Here is a 15,197-nt window from a genome sequence, read left to right as displayed (position 1 = left end):
TATACGTCAACTCTAGCCTCCGAGGGAATCTAGACTAACTGCAAGTTAGCTACCTTCGAAACAGGTCCATGGCCGGTGCTATCTCCCTGGCTCTAAACTTATCTCTGGAACAACTGATTAATGAAGACATCGACGTCAAACTCTTATTTAAAACCTTATCTCCAGACCCAGGTCCCTGTACCCCTCTTCTCAACTGATTCTTTGACTTCCTGACCAACAGAGCACATTTGATTTAATGGTGCTGGCGTGGTGATGGTTGAAAGCTTCAAGTTCCTATATGTAGATAATACCAACAATTTGTCCTGGTCCAGGAAGAAAGCACACCAGCACTGCTACTTCCTCACAAGGCTAAGGAAATCCAGCACTCTCTGACAGATATTACCAGTTTTCGCAAACACACCATTGAAGCATCCTTTCACAACTTGGTATGGCAACTGCTCTTCCCAAGGAAACAAGACACAGCAGAGTGTGAAAGTAGCCCAGTCCATCGCACCAATGAGTATCTGCTCCACTAGTATGAAAGACTCTGCCAATGCCGGAAACCTTGAGCAACACATACAAAATGCTGAAGGAACTCAGCAAGTCAAGCAGCACCTATGGAGGGAATGAATAGTCAATGTTTCATTGGCGTTGATAAGTCTGCTCAATTGAACTCTACATTTCCTGCTGTCTCAGGAAAGCAGCCACCACGATCAAAGACTCACCCCAGCACTCCACCCTCACCAAATTCATTCTCTCTTCTATCAGGCAGAAGATACAAAAGCTTGAGAACGTGTACCGCCAGATTGAACCATAGAACCATAGAACACTACAGCACAGTACAGGCCCTTCAGCCCTCTATGTTGTGCCGACCCATATAATCCTTAAAAAAGTACTAAACCCACACTACCCCATAACCCTCTATTTTTCTTTCATCCATGTGCCTGTCCAAGAGGCTCTTAAATACCCCTAATGTTTTAGTCTCCACCACCATCCCTGGCAAGTCATTCCAGGCACTCACAACCCTCTGTGTAAAAAAACTTACCCCTGATGTCTCCCCTGAACTTCCCTCCCTTAATTCTGTACATATGCCCTCTGATGTTTGCAAAACAGGTACTGACTATCCACCCTATCTACTATACTCCAAAGAGAAAAGTCCCAGCTCTGCTAACCTTGCTTCATATGACTTGTTCTCCAAACCAGGCAACATCCTGGTAAATCTCCTCTGCACCCTCTCCATAGCTTTCAAATCCTTCCTATAATGAGGTGACCAGAATTGAACACAACACTCTAAGTGTGGTCTCACTAGAGATTTGTAGAGTTGCAATATGACCTCTCTACTCTTGAACTCAATCCCCCTGTTAATGAAGCCTAGCATCCCATAGGCCTTCTTAACTACCCTATCAACCTGTGCAGCGACCTTGAGGGATGTATGGATTTGAACCCCAAGGTCCCTTTGTTCATCCACACTCTTAAGTAACTGACCGTTAATCCTGTACTCAGTCTTCTGGTTTTTCCTTCCAAAATGCATCACCTCACACTTATCCGGATTGAACTCCATCTGCCATTTTTCTGCCCAACTCTGCAGCCTGTCTATATCCTCTTGTAACCTTTGGCAACCTACAGCTCTATCCACAACTCCTCCAATCTTCATGTCATCCACAAACTTACTCACCCATCCTTCCGCCTCTACATCCAGGTCATTTATAAAAATCACAAAGAGCAGGGGTCCCAGGACAGATCCCTACGGCACTCCACTAGTCACTGACCTCCAGGCAGAATACTTTCCTTCCCCAACTACCCTCTGCTTTCTTACTTTGAGCCAATTTGCTATCAGAATTTTAGGACTGCTTTGTTATCAGACTCTTGAATGGACTTAAACCATAAGACCAAAGGTTATAGGAGCGCAATTAGCCTATTCAGCGCTTCAACTCTGCTCCATCATTCCATCATGGCTGCTTTACAATCCCTTTCAACCTCAGCTTTAAATATACCCAAAGTCTTGGCCTCCAAACCCATCCCTGGCGAAGAGCTCCACAGGTTCACCACCCTCTGGCTACAGAAATTCCTCTTCATCTCTGTTTTAAAGGAATGGTCCTTGTTGTGCCTTTTACACACAGGACACAGAAACCGCTGGTGGTGCAGTGGCATCCGCACCAGGTTCGAATTTTGCGCGTTTCCTCTGTGTGCTGGGTTGCACATTGAGCGAGAAGCTCAACCTCGTAAAACAAAACAAACAGACAAATGCGAAAGAGATGGCAAGGCATGGAGAGGAATCCTTCTAATTTGATAGAACAGAGAACAGTACAGCACAGGAACATGCCCTTCGGCCTTTTTACTTAAAAATGCACAGAAAGTAATCCCTTCTATCGACACAATGTCCATATCCCTCCATCTTCTTCATATTCTTGTGCCCATCCAAACATCTCTTAAAAGCCTCTAATGCATTTGCCTCAACCACCACACCAGGCAGCGCATTCCAGGTATGACCTGGAAAAAACTTACCCCTCATATCCCCTTTGAACCTACCCCCTCTCACCTTCAATGCATGCCCTCTGTTATTAGACATTTCTACACTAGGAAGCATACACCCTGTCTACTCTATCTATACCTCTCATAACCTTATAAACCTCTATCAGATCTCCCCCTCAGCCTCCAATTCTCCAGAGAAAACAACCCAAGTTTGTCCAGCCTCTCATGACAGCACATGCCCTCGAAACCAGGCAGCATCCTGGCAAACCTGTTCTGGATTCTCTGCAAAGCCTCAACATCCTTCCTATAGTGGGGAGTACATTACTGGTTCAACTGTAACCCTACGTTGTTCTTCACTGTATTACCTCAATGTACTTTGTACAGAATAATCTGCCTGGATGACGTGCAGACAAAAGCTTTTCATTGCATCTCATTACCCGTGACAATAACAACATCATCACTGAAATTCTATCTTTTTATTTATTTTGACATGTAGCTAAGAACAGGGCCTTCGGGCCCAATGATTTGTGCTGCCCAGCGACCCACCTATTTAACCCTATAGCCTATTCACAGGACAATTTACAATCACCAGTTAACCTACTAACTGGTACTATACTTCTTTAGACTGTGGGAGAAACCCACACACTTATGGGAAGAATATATAAACTTTCTTAGAGAGGTCACCAGGATTGACCTCCCAACTCTGACTGTGATAGTGCTGCCCCAAATAACTGAAGGAAAACCTCATACATTTATATTCAATTCCTTTGCAATGAATGATAATACTCTTGTTGGTTTCCCTGATGATCTGATACATTGCACATTCAGACTTTGCAAATTATGTACTAGACATCCAGATCTCTCTGCGATCTCCCTATTTAGACAACATGCTTCTTCTCCAGTTTCCCGCTAAAATGGACATCTTCCCACACGGTTGCTTATCTTTGTTTTTTGAAAGAGTAATAGAGTTAACATTTCGCGTTGAAAAATGGCAAAGGTTTCTCTTTCCACAGTTGCTGTCTAACCTGCTGATTATGTCCAGCATTTTCTGGTGTATCATTCTGCCTACATTTTCCTGCCTACTCACTCACTCTCTATTTGAACAAAGGAATTACAATGTCTCCTTTCTAAATTTATGGAATCTTCTCAAAATTTTGGAAAATTAAAAAAGTATCAATTTTATCACCACCTATTTTATGTCCCAAGAATGACGCCTATCGGACCTCAACTGCAATTTATACAGTTATTGGATTATGCCTCAGTTTCTCTGACCCTCCAAACTTAATCATTAAATGTTCCACTTATTAAGCACATTCTAAATCCTAACAGTTTGCTGTTATATTTAATCTATTCGCCCTTTGCCCAAAAAAAAAGCACTAGACTGCAGTAATTTGGAAGGTACAGGTTATATACATCCCAAAGAGGAAGAAGTAATCTAAGGACAAGATGACACTGAGAAGTCAAAGCCAACATAAAAGGCAAAGAAAGGACATATAGAGCAATAATCAGTGTGAAGTTAGCGGATTGAGAAGCTTTTAAAAACACACAAAAGGCAACTAAAAAGTCATTAAAGATGGAATACAAAAGTGAGCTTGCCAATAATATTAGAGCTTCTCCAGATATATAAAGTGCAAAATGACATGAAAGTGGATATTGGACCACTGGAAAACGATGGTGGAGAGATAGTAAGTTGGAATACAAAATGGCTGACGAACAAAATAAGCATTTTGCAGGTCTTCACTGTGCAAAGCACTGGCAGAGTGGTGGAAGTTACAGGTTTCAGGCGTCATGAAGTGTATGAAGTTACCACCACTAGAGGGAAGGTTCTTGGGAAACTGAAAGGGCTGGGCCAGATGGTGTACACGCCAGGGTTCGGAAGGAGGTGGCTGAAGAGATCATGGAGGCATTAGTAATGATCTTTCAAGAATCACTAGATTCTGCAATAGTTCAGGAAGACTGGAAATTTGCAAATGTCACTTCATTCTTCAAGAAGGACAGAAGCAGAAAAAAAGGAAATTATAGACCAGCTAGTCTGATGTCAGTGGTTGGAAAGATGTTGGAGTCGATCGTTAAGGATACGGTTGGATGTAAATGATAAAATAGACTTAGTCAGCCTGCTATCCTCTAGGGAAAATCTTGCCGGACAAATTTGTTGGAATTCTTTGGAGAAATAACAAGCAGGATAGACAAAGGAGATTTGGTTGATGTTGTGTACTGGATTTTCAGAAGGCCTTTGACTCCTTAACAAACTATGAGCCCATGGTTTTAAGACCATAAGATAGAGGAGTAGAATAGACCATCTGGCCCAATGAGTCTGTTCTGCCATTTCATCATGACTGAAACAATTGCCTCTCAGCCCCAATCTCCTGCCTTCTCTCTGTAACCATTGACACCTTGATTAATTAAGAACCTGACAACCTCTGCCTTAAACATACCCAATGACTTGGCCTCCACTACAGGAGAGATTCTAGCATGGATAAAGCAGAGACTGATTGGCAGCAGGCAAAGGGTGGGAATAAAGGGAGTTCTTCTGGTTGGCTGCCAGTGACTGGTGGTGTTCTACAGAGATCGGTGTTGGGACCGATTATTTTTACATTATATGCCAATGATTTTGATAACGGAATAGATGGCTTTGTTGCAAAATTTGCAGATAGTATGAAGATAGGTGGAGGGGCAAGCAGCACACACAAAATGCTGGAGGAACTCAGCAGGCCAGGCAGCATCTATGGCAAAAAGTACAGTCGATGTTTCAGGCCAAACCCTTTGGCCCAAAATGTTGACTGTACTTTTTTCCATATGCTGCCTGGCCTACTGAGTTCCTCCAGCATTTTGTGTATGTGTGATGCTTGGATTTCTTGCATCTGCAGATTTTCTCTTGTTTGTAGGTGGAGGGGAAGGTAGCTTTGTGTAAGTAAAGAGGCTACAGAAGGACTTCACTTAGGAGAATGGGCAAAGAAGTGGCAGATAAAATACAGTGTCAGGAAGTGGTCATGCACTCTGGTGGAGGAAGTGAAAGGGTTGACTATTTTCTAAATGGAGAGACAATACAAAAAATCTGAAGTACGAAGGGTCTTGGGAGCTCTTGAGCAGAATTCCCTAAAGATTAATTTGCAAGTAAAATCTATGGTGAAGAATGCAAATACAATGTTAGCATTCATTTCAAGAGGACTAGAATATAAAAGCAAGCATGTAATGTTAAGACTTTATACAGCACTGGTGAGGCCTCACTTGGAGTATTGTGAGCAGTTTTGGGACTCTTATCTTGGAAAGGACATTTGGAAACTGGAGAGGGTTTAAAGGAGGTTCAGGAAAATGATTCCAGCTTTGAATGGTTTGCCATACGAAGATCATTTGATGGCTGTATTCACTAGAATTCAGAAGAATGAGGGGTAACTTGATTGAAACCTATCGAAAAGTGAAAGGCCTTGATAGAGTGGATATGGAAAGGATGTTTCCTATGATGGAAGAGTCTAAGACTAGAGGACACAGCCTCAGAATAAAGAGGCATCCTTTTAAGACGGAGATGAGGAGGAATTTGTACAGTCAGCAAGTGGTGAATACAGGTGTCCCCCGTTTTTCGAACATTCACTTTACGACAGCTCGCTGTTACGAAAGACCTACATTAGTACCTGTTTTCACTAACCTAAGAGGATTTTCGCTTTTACGAAAAAAAGACGCCCACTTTATACGTGTGTTACCCCAAAGAAAGACTACCATGACCGTAAAGCCTTGTGCGGGCAGTTGTGCGCACATGTGTGTACGTGCATAGGCGTGTATGTGCGCTTGCATGTTCTTGCCGATTTTTTTTTCTCCACATCGAATTTGGCTCACTGTCTTCCTGATTTTGATAAGTGAAACTACACCATACATACAATATTTCTATTTTATATAGTCTGTATACTTATCACATCATCCCTGCTTTTACTATGTGTTCGTGTTATTTTAGGTTTTGTGTGTTATTTGGTATGATTTGGTAGGCTATTTTTTGGGTCTGGGGACACTCAAAATTTTTCCCATATAAATTAATGGTAATTGCTTCTTCACCTTATGACATTTCAGCTTACAAACAGTTTCATAGGAATGCTCTGCCTTTGAATAGCGGGGGAAACCTATATGTGGAATTCCTTGCCACAATCAGCTGTGGAGGCCAAGAGTTTATGTATATTGAATATGTATATTTAAAGCAGACATTTACAGATTCTTGATTGGTGAGGGCATGAAGGAATATGGGGAGAATTGGGACAGATGAAATTTGGATCACCCATGATGAAATGGTGCACATCGATTTTGAAAAAAGCAGATGTGATGGGCCGAAAGGTCTAATTCTGCTCCTATATCATATGGTTATGGCTTCTGGTAAAATGTAGTTGCTACTTATTTTATGCAGTTAACCTGTCAAATTACAGTGGATTCTAGTTAGTTGGGACACATCAGGACCAGTACATTTTGGCACAATTAAACAGTTGCCACAATTAGCCGATGTTTCACAGAAATTGTTAAAAAAGTATAAAAAAAAGAGACAAAGTACCAACTAACTGAGTAACAAGTTTCTTATTTAAGTGAAGTGTAAAACAAGTCTGAACACTATGAATACTGCTACATTGCTATAAAACTGTTTTAATCCCTAATAGTTATTGATGGAAGTATTCATCCAGTGTACACAGCTGCGCTCTTTTGATTGACTATCAATGAACAAAACCAGCAAAGACACCTAGTGCTGGTAATGAACTGCTTCATACAATGCTTTCGATGACTGCTTCCTCCAAGTCTTCATTATCATTGTAACATTCAAGACGATTGCCATTAGCTTCAAATTCTTTACAGTTCCTAACTTGTTGAAGCAACGAAATCATTTCATTTTCACTGCCGGTTGCTTCTGGTGTCTCCAAGCCTCAATTCTTGAAACTGCATTCAGAAAAATGGTCCTGAATCAGAGACAAAAATCATCACTGCTTTTTGTATACAAGTTTATGCAACTAATGCTATTTAAAAACTGTTCACCCTAAGTGTGATGTAATGTAACGGCCACAAAAGAGTATGCATCTGATGCTAGCAGAATTGAATGGCATAGTGTCACTGTGAAGAGAAACTCTCTGTGTGTGTGTGTGTTTAAATACTCACACACACACACACACATATGTATAACATGCATAACAAATAATGACTCCTTAAATGAAGGAAACCTGACCATTTTCTTGATCAGTTTTTTAAAAAAAAATTTGTTCCAAATAAGCTGCTGTGCCAATGAACCGATGGTCCGATTAACCAAAATGCACTGCACGTGCGCTGACGTGCTTTTGATTCTGCAAAAGATTTGCTTGCCGTGTTTGTGATTTCATTGGAACAGTGTGTTTACCATTACATTTTATTTTTAATCAATTATCCACCTTGCCTAGAAGGAAAACAGAAATGTTTCTTCAGACAAAACCATCAGGCCAGACAGATTTTTTTCTGGGACATGCACATCCTTGTCTCATGCTCAGCAATAAGCACAGCCTCATAAACTACAGAGTCCCTTCATATATCAGACTGCGAATTATAATAGATTGTCTTTATAGCTGAACCTACTCACAGGCAGAGTTTATGGCCTCCAATTTAATAAATACACTCAACTCTTGGTAACGCTGACCCTAGCAGATATTTTCTTAAAGAAAACAATACATAAAGTTATAATCACGCATTTCCATTTTTTTTCCAATAGCCACATTTTTTAAAAAAAGTTTCCCTTTTCTTCTTACCAAGATACAACATTTCAAACCGCAAAGTACCTTGGATAAATCTTTCATGTCTGAAATCAGCCGGCTCTTTGGACTCTTCATCATGTTCAAGCTATTTCTGATGCAGTTAATGGCAGACATTCCAATGAAAACCATTCAATAACAATCAAGAGAAAGTTTGCTGCCTGATTTTCCTGTCTCCAGCCTGGGTATATTGAAACCATTTGTGGCCTCAACCATTTCCCCGACTGAGATCACGTAACTTAATACGGGTGAGGATTAAGTTGTGACTAACTGCAATGTCTTTCCCGTTTTAACTTGGTGCCAGAAATGCTGAGAAATCTTGGACATACTTTGAAGATCTGATGGCTTACTACATAATCACCTACCTCATCTAAGAATCAAAATGGCTGAAAAGCATGCCTTGGTTATCACACCGCCTGCAACAGACAACTCCACTGAATACTTTTTAAAAAGTTGAACATGTGAATTAAATCACATTTCAGTGGTTGTTAAATATTCGTCTCCACTTGCTTCTGTATCATATTACTGAGCACATTGTTTGATGTAAGTAGGACATTAGAAACTCTAAATAGAATAATTATTCTGTGCTGTTCAATTACTGAAAAGGTCTGTTAACATTTTACCAAAAGCAGAACATTATACCATTTCATAGATCAAAGCTTTTGTCATCTACGCGCTTGACTGGCCGGTTCAGAATTGCATTTCAACACAATGCCATAATCCCGTAGGTAAAAATACTTTGTGTCTTACATTCTGAGGAAAAAACGGCCAAAGATTTTGGGAAAAAAACCAGAAGCCAGCTTTAAATACCAACTAACTTGCTTTCACCGATTTTTAAATTACATGTTAGGAGCAACAAACACAAAGTGCTGGAGGAACTCAGCAGGCTAGGCAGCGGCAATGAAAATTGTAAACAGTCGACGTTTTGGGCCAAGATCCTTCATCAGAACTGGAAAGGAAGGGAGAAGATGCTAGAATAAAAAAAAGTTGTAGCAAGGGAAAGAGGATAGTTAATAGGTGATGGGTGAAGCCTGGTGGGGAGAAAAGGTAAAGGGATCTGATAGGAGAGGAGAGTGGAGCACCAAAGGAAAGGAAGGATGAGGGGACCTATGGAGAGGTGGCGGGCAGGTGAGAGGCCAGAGTGGGGAATAGGTGAAGAAGTGAGTGGGAGGGAAAAAAATTTTTACTGGAAGGAGAAATCAATATCCATGCCATCAGGTTGAAGGCTACCCAGATGGAATATACACGAGGAAATCTGCAGATGCTGGAAATTCAAGCAGCACACACAAAATACTGGTGGAACACAGCAGGCCAGGCAGCATCTATAGGGAGAAGCACTGTCGACGTCTTGGGCCGAGACCCTTCATCAGGACTAACTGAAAGGAAAGATAGTAAGAGATTTGAAAGCAGTGGGGGGAGGGGAAATGTGAAATGATAGGAGAAGACCAGAGGGGGTGGGATGAAGCTAAGAACTGGAAAGGTGATTGGCAAAAGAGATACAGAGCTGGAGAAGGGAAACAATCAAGGGATGGGAGGCCTAGGGAGAAAGAAAGGGGGAGGGGAGCACCAGAGGGAGATGGAGAACAGGCAGAGTGATGGGCAGAGAGAGAAAAAAAAACTAAATATGTCAGGGATGGGGTAAAAAGGGGAGGAGGGGCATTAACGGAAGTTAGAGAAAATGTTCATGCCATCAGGGTCCCCCAACCTGCTTCTCCGATAGATGCTGCCTGGCCTGCTGTGTTCCACCAGCACTCTGTGTGTGTTGCCAGATGTTGTTCTTCCACCGAGGGTGGCCTCATTGTGGCACAAGAGGAGGCCATGGACAGGAATCGGAATCAGAATTAAACTGTTTGGCCACTGGGAAGTTCCAGACTGTATGTGGCAATTAAAATGAATCATGTGTCAATTATGAGACAGCATAACTTTCAAAATCTCTTATACTGACTGAAAATACATTTTCACCTGCCATTATATTGTTGCCACAAGGGATTTGTCCATGAGCACACAGAATTTTATGTTACTTTAGAATAAAGAAATGGAGTCAAGCTTTTTCAGTATTCATAAATTTTGTTCAATATTTTATCCAGACACATGCTACTTCAAAACAAAAGGAGATTAATTTTCAAAGATGCTGCATTAAAGAAGTTTGCTCTTCAATTGGATTTCCTTGTACAATGCACATCTATTACATGTCTTTTAGAGCAAGTGTTGGCCAACAGTTTCTTCCCAGCGGCATAAGAAAGTAATCAAAAGTATCCCATGCAGCTACACTTTGATGTCCTACATAACACGACTGCCAAGTAAAACCTAATGGAAATTTCCATTTGCTTATATAAAAGTTACAAGTTGTACTCTTTACTAAGGTTAAGAGCAAAATCTCTTTTAAACACTACTCTTCCCAATTCCCAATACATCTTTTTATGATTCCCCTTTTCTTCAAACTTTCTTTATCAGTGTCCATCATGAGAGATCCCCAACACCCAGGCCACGCTCTCTTTTCATTGCTGCCATCAGGAAGGTGGAACAGGAGCCTCCGGAGTCACACCACTGGGTTCAAGAACTAAAAACTAAAGCATGTGGAGTCTATGAAAAGTACTGCGCTTAGGCATTATATATACATATATACACACATAAACCTGAAACTGACATGAACTGATACTATTGTGGACTGAGAGTGGGAAGGGGGCAGTGAGAGGGGAATCATTGTTGGTTAAAAGGGGAAGGGAGACAAGAGGGAGCAGGAAGCACCAGAGAGACATTCTGTAATGATCAATAAACCAATTGTTTGGAATCAAATGTCCTGCCTGGTGTCTCAGGGCTGGGTGTGTGTCTGCACTCACATCATCCCCTGCCCCTGGCACTCTGTCTCTGCCACCTGCCCCACGCCCCTCCCATGACACTGCACCTCACCTTTCCCAACATCCTTCACACCTGCCAAATTTACAAACTCACTCTCTGCTCTACGTTAACAAATACAGTACTGTGCAAAAGTCTTAGGCACCCTAGCCAGATATATGTGCCTAAGACTTTTGCATAGCACTGTAGGTTTAAGAGGGAGAAGAAATGGTGGGTGCCTGGGACTTGAGTTTTTCTACTTAGGTAACATTGATGTTGGTGGAACTGTAATACAGTATTAAGATTAACTGCGGCATTTCTCAAAGTTACAAGTTACTTCACTAGCTCTAATCCAATCGTAAACAAGAGGAAATTCTGCAAATGTTTGAAATCCAATCAACACACCCACACTCCTTTAGGATCTCAGCAGGCCAGGAAGCATCTATGGAAAAAAGTACAGTCATTGGTTTGGGCCGAAACCCCTCGGCAGAACTGGTAAGGAAGGGGTAAAATGTCCTGACAAAGGGTTTTGGCGCAAAACATCAAATGTACTTTTTTCCATATATTCTGCCTGGCCTCCAGCATTTCATGTGTTTCACTCACTGTAAAGTATTGATGTTGTGAAAAGTCAATACTTAAAGAAATTGTTTAGTAAAACAAATCCACTATTTGGTCAGGGCATGAAGGCATATCGGAAGAAGGCAAGAGACTGGGGCTGAGAGAAAAATTGGATCAGACATGAAATGGTGAAGCAGACTCAATGGGCCATATGGCCTAAATCTGCTCCTTTATCTCATGGCCCAAATCCTTTAGTTTCATTACATGCCAAGGTCTGGTGTGGTTATGAAGAAGATTTGTATGGACTATCATTTCATTCTAATAGTACTCTGTCTTTCTGCTTTCTGTGTCCATTTACAGCAGCATGTTACAGCTTTTGCTACTGAAAATAAGCCTGCTATTCTACAAAGAATCAGATCTGGTTTATTATCACTGACATGAAGTGAACTTTGTTGCTTTTACCTATTGCGTACAATAGTAGCTACAATAATAGAGATAAAAACAAAACCTATGTTAAAAGAGATCAAGATAGTAAGGTAATGTTGGTGTACCATTCAAAAATCTGATGGTGGTGGGGAAGGAGCTGGTTTCTAGAACTACTGAGCGTATGTCTTTAGCTCCTGTCCCTCCTCCCTCATGGCTGTAATGAGAAGAGAGCATATCGTGGATGATGAGGGTCCTTACCACCTTCTTAAGGCAATGCATTTTGAAGACGTCTTTGACGGTGGGATGGCTCATATCCGGTGGAGTTTACAATTCTGAGGCATCTTTTCCCCCAATGTCCTGCCTGATATTACTGCCTTGATACTCCTGCAACCTCTGGCAGTTATGCATTCCTTTTTGATAACATGCAGTTGTTACGAGTTTCAGTGCTTTTAGTACCTTATACATAAGGCCATAAGACATAAGCAGAATTAGGCTATTCAGTCCATTGAGTCTGCTCCATTTCATCATGGCCGATCTACTGCCCTCTTAACCCCATTCTCCTGCATTCGCTGCCATAACCTTCCATGCCCTGACTATCAACCTCCGCCTTAAATGCTACTCAGTGGTCATGCCTCCAAAGCCACCTGTGGCAATGAATTCCACTGATTCACCACCATCCAGCTACAGAAACCCCTCCTCATTTCAGTTCCATTTTGAGGCTGTGTCCTCTGGCCTCCAAAGGAAACACTTTTTTACATCTATCCACTCTCTCTAGGCCTTTCAGAATTCAATAGGTTTCAATGAGATCTTTCCTCATTCATCTAAATTCCAGCGAGTACAGGCCCAGAGCCATCAGATGTTCCTCAAATGATTAGCCTTTCAACTCAAGAATGGTTTTCATGAACCTCCTTTGAACCCTCTACAATGTCAGCACATCCTTTCCAGCAAATATAGGCCCAGAGCCATCACTCCTCATATAACCTTTTCATTCCCAGAATCATTCTCAATTTATCTACATCTGTGTAGTTGAACATGGCCTTTATGTGAGAATGCAGTCCACATCGCAAAGCCATGAACTCTCTCCTTATGGAAAGAAGATGACCTATTTCTCAGCCTTGGGAAAGCTATGATTTATAGTCCAGAGATCCTGTTGAAGGAGGTTTCAAAGGACTGTGATCATCTGGAGAGGCGCTGAATTCTTCTTTCTTTGATCTAGGAAGGTGATGCATGACTGGTAGACCCTGTGCATTGAATTTAGAAGCTGCATATGGAGTCCCTCAACTACTTAGTATTTCATCCACTATTTTCAGAGTTCAGATACTGGTGATGGTGATGACAATTGAAGATATAATTCACCCATGCTTCTCAGAAGAGTGCAGCAGGAATGGCTTTCATTATAGGTGATGAGACTAAAGGGATGTGAAGCAACAATATATAAAAGTCATGGTCTGTACACTGGAAATTGTCTTGGTGACTAAAAACAGAATGATCATAGTGTGTTTCTGTGAAATTAAGCCCCTTTTAACTGCCGCACAAATTCTCAAATTCCAGCTCTGATAGCTTCTGGTAATGTGTATCAGGAAATCAAGTTAAACACAGTGGTAGCCAGCATAACACCACTGGAGAATGTTTTCTTAATTTGGATTTTGCTTCCCTGTGTCTGAGGTCGGAATCATAGCCCGAAATGTCTTTTAAGATTTTATGAGTTGGGAGTGTGGGGGGGGGGGGGGGGGTGGTTCTTCTCAGTGCAACCAAAGAAAGTAATTTCACTGCAACATCAAAGTCCTGTCCCGAGCCTTTGTGGCTCATCAGGCCGGTGTTTATGCCAGTTTCTGTGGCGTGAAGCGACTGAGAGTCCGAGAATCCCCCCTCCCCCACCCCTAGATAGGATGCCAGTCTATCGCGAGGTTGACCCCCAGCATTTTCCTGCCGGTACCCATTTTTCAGCTGGGTAGACTGAAGCACTGTGTGGTTAAGTGCCTTACGGACACACACGCTGCCTCAGTTGGGCTCGAACTCACAACCTCCAGGGTCGCTAGTCGAACACCCTCACCGCTTGGGGTGCTAAACACACTGCAATATATATTGTTCTTATTGGAAGGGAAGGAGTCAAAGAGACTGACAAGTTAACAGCCAGCCATTTTTAACAGCACTTAATTCATTATGGAAGTACGAGCCACCTATCTATTTTCTGTCTGAATTGTATTTTGGATTGTGCATTTATAATGAATGGGTAATATGCCACGCGGGTTGCGGGAGGTAGAAATGAGTGAGTGTGGTTACATATTCAAGTTTAGTCTGAGTCAGTGTAGTCTGGTTAGAGACAGCCAGGGGGTTGGAGGTGATTTTTTTTGTTGACCTCAAGTGCTTAAGTTCACTGTTACATATTGTATATTGTTATTAGTCGGCTTATTTTGTTATATCGCTAGTTTCAGTACTTTTGTACAATATCACGTGACACTACAAGAACTCTGGAACACTACAAAAATCCTGGCAGAAACACAAACAAGAGATGAAGTAAATTCTTAGAAGCTTGGTTCTCAACAGAAGACTCAATTAACAAGTATGTTGAACTGGATGCAATTTACGAACCCATGGGTCTGCGGGATCGGGACCCAGGGATGAGCAGCGGGCCCCTGAAGAGCCAAATCCTCCCAGTGACTGATAACCAGGGTCACAGGCCGGCAGAGGTCACTCAGCTACCCAGCTGGCTGGGACCCCGTCTATGAACCAACCCGCCAGAACATTGAACGTGAGCACTCCTCAGAAACAACTGTGCAATGTACTGTGTATGTGAATCAAAATGGCTTCTTTGTTTTGTTAAGAGTAGGAATGCTTCTTTGTATGATAAGTGCTTTCTCTCGCAGTTGTTTAGCTTTAGGCTTGCTGATATTGGGATTGTATTCGTTTGTTGACCAATGGGGAATGTTATTTCATCTTGTGGGGCTGGGAGCGGGGGTTTCGCGGTCTTTTCAGGGGAGGCGGGAAGGAGACGCCGAGGAAGGCGGACGTGCGCTGCACTGCTCAGTCGACCACCCGGGTGGTCCCAGGTGCGAAGACGTGGAGGTCGGAGGAAAGCGACGAGGGGTCGAATGGTTCGATGGTTGACCTCCAACAACGTGCACTAAACTGACTGAACTTTGATAAGTTGGCGCCTTTTACTTTATTTTCTTTTCCTTCATATAT

The 15,197-nt window shown here is 42.1% G+C and overlaps 1 protein-coding gene across 14 annotated transcripts in view; it reads right to left on the bottom strand.

Moving 5' to 3' along the window:
* csrnp3 (cysteine-serine-rich nuclear protein 3) overlaps positions 1 to 15,197 on the bottom strand; it is a 214,395-nt gene that overhangs the window by 79,226 nt on the left and 119,972 nt on the right. The gene's annotated exons all lie outside the window — the stretch shown is intronic.

This window comes from Hypanus sabinus, chromosome 4, assembly GCF_030144855.1.
Source record: "Hypanus sabinus isolate sHypSab1 chromosome 4, sHypSab1.hap1, whole genome shotgun sequence".
NCBI classification, from domain to species: Eukaryota; Metazoa; Chordata; class Chondrichthyes; order Myliobatiformes; family Dasyatidae; genus Hypanus; species Hypanus sabinus.
The sequence above is the reverse complement of the archived record's forward strand: the minus strand, read 5'-3'. Positions and strand labels throughout refer to the sequence as shown.